Here is a 5,884-nt window from a genome sequence, read left to right on the forward strand (position 1 = left end):
TTTAGATTTTTTCATTCTAATTAAGTTATATTTATTATTGATGTATCACATTTTAAGCGACTGTTTATTTACATGGTTGACACATAAACTTATTTATAATATACCACGCAAACAAAGTGACTGAAAATGAACAAAATAAAAAATGAAGAATATCATTTATCTATCTTAAAACCAATCTTTTTTAATAAAAGCTCCATATTTTCAACAACATTCGTAACATTTTATATAATTTTAGATGAATGATTATATATAGAATTATATGCATAATATTTTAAGAATGAAAAATGCTAAACTTTGTGTAAGAGGATTTTTCCCTTCTCGATCCCAGCAGGCTTGCGAATGGTAACCAAGGGAACAAGAATCAAAGGCCTAGCCCAGAACGTCTCCAACCTGGCCCATGTGAAGGCCCTTCTGGACGCAACCTGTACGAGGGAACGTGCTGCAGGTGATGAGACTCATCAACCTACAAACCCTTCGAGTAGTGTCCAGTTCTTGTATAACGTCCTAATGGAAGACCCAAACCATATGACCTTTATACTAAAGGACTAGTCAATAATACAATTGGAGCCCCATTGGAACCTTATAAAAGGTAAGAACTTCTCATTCCCAAACAATATTGGATCCTATAGATCACTTACCCTTATCCTTATCATATGGGGGTATTACAATCTACACTCCTTAAATTCCTGACGTCCTAGTCAGGCTAGTCCGTTGTAGGTGGCACGACTCAAGTCACACATTTCTTGTTGATATAGACTTTGATACCATTTCTATCGCTCCAATAGAAGGCTCAAACCACATGGCCTTTATTCCAAAAGGACTAGTTAATGATATAATTGGAGTCTCATTGAAAGCTTATAAAGAGTAAAAACTTCTCATTCCCAAGCAATGTAGGATCTCATACACCACCTACATTGTCCTTATCATATGAGGGTATCACAATCTACCCCCATTAAATTCCCAACGTCCTCGTCAGGCCAGTTCGTCGTAGATTGCATGGCTCAAATCTCGCATTTCTGGTTAAGATAGGTTCTGATACCATTTGTAACGCTACAATGGAAGGCTCAAACTACATGACCTATACTCCAAAAGGACTAGTCTATGATACAATTGGAACTCTATTGGAACCTTATAAAGAGCAAAAACTTATCATTTCCAAGTAATGTGAGATCTCATACACCACCTACCCTTATCCTTATCATATAGCGGTATCACATCTTGAGTGTTTGTCCGTGTAGTGGGCATAATGTATGGGAGACCCTCGATCCTTTGATAAGGGCATAAACGGACCACCAAGGATCCTGGCAGGGAGAAGGAAATCGAAAAACCACACCGCATTAATGGCACTACTACTCGGGCTACACGCCACATAAATGACGTCACCGTAGAGCCATGCCACATTAAATGACTCTGACAAAATGAAACAGTATGAAGGACATAGACTCCATGGGGGCAGACACGATTTGTCCCCCTTAAACTTATGGTATAAATAGCAAGTCTCAAGTATGAGAAAACGCTTTCTGATCTTTATACTCTTTCACTTATTTGCAAACTTCCATGAGAATTTACTAACTTTGGCGTTGGAGACTCCCCGGCCCCAATACCGTCCTCTCCTAGTTGCTTTCTTCCATATCTTTTGGAGGCCTAATTCTAAAGACCTGAGTTGTCGTAGCCTGGCCCAAAGACGTGTGAAACATAACGTTAACACTTTGGTACAACTTTCGGTCCCGTAGAGGGCCCTTTGAATTCTAGATGATCTCTAACCCAACATTTCTCATATAACTGTTACACAATGTCTCTATAAGAATGTATAGAATTTTCAAACCTTCTCATAATTTTATTTCCACTCAAATACAAAACACTTTTCAATTTTAATTTTCAATTTTTTTATCTAATTATTACCTAAGTTTTATTTAAACACAAAAATTAATACAATTGTTACAAGCTTCAAAACAAAACTTATAATCAAATAATTTTTGTTTTATAATATTTTTATTTAAATTTTTCTCACTAATTTCCAAAAATCTAATAATCACTTAAACAATTTCAATACTATTTATAAAATTTTGAGATATTCAAAACGTGTAAGCATGCCTTTAGCTAATCAAAGATCACTTATCTTTTTTAATGGAAATGAAAATATGTGATAACCCAAACTTAGCTAGACTTTTATCTGTATTTCGTTGCCTACGTTTTTATTTTATTAAGGGCCATAGATTAGGTATAGAATGATTAAGTCCTTAGACCTCAGGATTAGGCAACCAAAACCCAATAGAAGGGCCACGTAAGCCCTTGGATTTCGGCCAAGTAGGTGGGCTTAAGCCTAGAAAGCCCTAAAGGACCATAGGTCAAGGCCCACACCATGTGGCTTGTGCAACTTGTCGCGCATGTGTAGTCCATAAATCTGGATGTTATAGTGGACTAAGGGGGAGAAAAGCTTAGGGTCTTGGGAACCCAAAGGGTTTGCATGCCTACACTAGTGACAAGCCATTGGACTTGCCACATGACACTCATGCATGAAGGCTTCTAGAAGGGAAATCATGAGATTCACCTAGGAGAGGCCAAGAGCCACTCGGCCAACACACTCCACTCTCACCAAGAACCCCATCACTCGCCACTTGCCAATTTGAGATAGTTTCAAGAGATCTTGCATAGGGAAGTGGCACATGGGAAGACTAAAGGGTTGATTTTTCCTAAGGATTTCATGGGGAACACTAAGAGACTTTCGGATCCCCAAGCCACACGTCCACTCTATAGGATTTTCAGACTCTGTGCAATTTGTCATTCATGCATTGGAGAAGGAAAGATTCTAGAAGAAGTATCACACGAAATTTACCAATTTAACCCTAGGGTTTCGGCCACCACATCCAATCATTTGCCACATGTCATGTTTAGAGTTTTTAAGAGGCATAGGGAAGTGGGAGAGTCACAGAATGAGCATAAGAAGAAGAAGATTCTTACTTGGGGGAGAGTAAGGGTCACACATGGGGAAGAGTAAGGGACACCATGGGAAAGAGGAAAGATCCTCATGGGGAAATGAGAGGAAGGGGTGGCACCTTGAGGGACTCCACACGCCAATGCCACTTGGCATGCATGCAACACCCACTTTCTTGGGAAGATGAAAAAGGCTTTGAGGAAAATTACATAAATGTACATGAGATTCATTGAACCTAGACGATTGGAGGGGAGTTTAGAAGGCATTAGGGTTTCGGCCAAGGGAAGAAAAGAGAGTCACACCACATGCCCATTATGCAATGGCTCTTGTTTGACCAATTGGCTTCAAGGAGGTAGGCTATATAAAGATCTCATGCCATACGACCACCCTTTTTCTTCTTGTTCATTTTTAGATTCCTAAGGCATTCTCTCTACTCCATCTCTCTTACTCTCACGCCACTTAGAGGATTCTCCAAGTCTAAACACTATTTTCCCACACTTTCCTTCCAACGAAGTAAGGACCATACACCTTTTGCACTCAAGGGAAGGCCACGACTAGGAGAAATTCCAAGGTAAGAACGTTACACTTCGATTTCCTCTCTTCTCACAATCACACATGCCTATTCCAAGGTGTAGAAGATCTTAAAGTGAGTTTGAGCTTCCTAAGAACACACTAACACACATGGTTTCAATGGACTATTTCATCTTTGAAATGACCTAAGGTTTCCAAGAAAGGGAGATTGAAACTTTGATGACCCAAATCCTCAAACCAATCGGCCATATCACTAGCACATCTATTACAAGTTCATGACCTAGCAAGGGTTTAGTAACTCAAAAGGTTTCATCTTCTAGAAACCTATGGACCGAACATTGGAAAGTGATACTTTGGGCGAAATAACCAACCCTAGTTGTCCCTTGACTCACATACACACGGATGAGGGTAAACCCTTGTTCTAACAAGTTGTATCGTCCATTACAACTTGCTAACTTTCTCTTTAAAGGACTTTTGTAAGTAAACCCTCAACCTATTTTCGGTTAACATATAATTGTGTGAATCTTTCATCTTGCTTGATAGTGTGTATGTTTGTTATTTAGTGATTTGTGAATAAGTATCTTGTTATAAGTTGTACAAGAACATGCCATGATTATATGCTTCTGTATGCATGATGATATGCCATGATTTGAAGAGATTAGGTTTAAGCTTATGTGATGATTTGCTATGTTTTCATGTTTAGGATTATGTGATTATCTTTGCCATGATCTATAGTCTATTGTAGTTCGGCTTTAGTCCATGATTAAAATGAAATCTTACATGCTAATGAACCCCATAAGTTTTGGCTAAGCATGTTTGTGTATGTTTGGATTAAGTGTTTTGATGATTCCATGTGTAATATGCTTCAAATTTTGTTCATGAACTATGCTATGCGATGCTCATATATTACCATACCATGATTCGAATGTGTTATGCTTGATTATTACATGCATGACATTTCATACGTCACATGTCAAGTGTAAGAAAGAATACGTCTTATGTCTCATGTCACATGCATTTGGGTAAATGATTTCTTCAAAGTATTTGTAAATGTTTTATCATAACTCCAAATGCTAGGACGGGAGAATGTCCTGGTGGAACTCATTTGTCCACTCTGGAGTGCTTAAGAATAGAGTGGTACCCTTGGGTCGACAAAAAACCTTTAACGTGCCTCGAATGGATCTTTTTGGAAAGGATACCGGAGCGAGGTAGCACCTAACACTAATGGGTGCCATGACTAAGGCAAATAACTAGATGAAATATTGTCGTATTATAATGAATATGAATAAGATGTATTCACCATGATGTACGAATCGTTAGTGGTACGATAACTAGCAGGAACATGTGGTGCTTAGGGGAGTGGTGTTATATCCACCATGTGTTATAAGAACTAGGCAATGAGCTCACATGATACGAGCTCACATGATATGAACTCACATGTTATGAATCACATGATATGAATCACGTGATATGATATGATATTATATAATATGATATGATATGAATGTTTAAAGATCAACACGAAAATGATGTCAAAGATTTTTTTTTCAAAAAGTTTAAAGATCTCTATTACATGTCTTTCGAAAAAGGTCAAGTGCATAAGTCAGGTTTTCGGTCACGTCATATGTCAAGTACATGTTTATGCATGCATTCCATGATTGACCATTTGTATGCTTATATTAACTGTTGTATGATGTATGTTTATTTGCTGAGATTTCTCGAGATCTCATTGTGGTAATTTTCACTATCATTCCCTACTCAGAATGGTAAAAGTTGTGACAGGTATAGAAGATCACCCCATGGTGAAACGCAAGGGGACGGTACCCTCGACCATCGAGGAGGTATCGAAGAGCAATGAGAGCTCGATGGAGCCTTCTTTGTTGGATAGGGTATAAAAGAGCAACTGACTCATTTCCAAGGCACTGCAGCTCATTGACGAGCTGAAAAGGTTAAGGAATCGGGGCAATGATCGATTTTTGGAGAAAAGAAAGAAGCCTGACTAGTCTTGTGAAAAAAAATAGGGACCGTTTTCCTTTGCCAAGAAACATGTTTTGGATTTCTATAGATGTAACGACCCGATCCTGAAGGTCCGGAGAGTTAGCTCTTAATACCTAATATCAACTTAGATAACACAACTATAAAATCCAAAAAACTCCATAAAATGTTAATCCATTTAATCAACCTAAATATATATTTCCGTCATGGGGACAATAAAGAAATTTTCAATAACATACATTAAAAACTCTCAAAAGACTCGAAAATATTCTTAACTCATCAAATCAAAGTAACCGAAAATAAATCAGTTTACTAACTACGACTCTTAAATAAGCACTTGTACCCTTAGACACTTATTCCACTACGATCATCACACCTTGCTAAAACTTCCTACTTTTGTTCTCCAGCTGAACCATCAAAATT

This window comes from Juglans regia, chromosome 13 (assembly GCF_001411555.2).
Source record: "Juglans regia cultivar Chandler chromosome 13, Walnut 2.0, whole genome shotgun sequence".
NCBI lineage: Eukaryota > Viridiplantae > Streptophyta > Magnoliopsida > Fagales > Juglandaceae > Juglans > Juglans regia.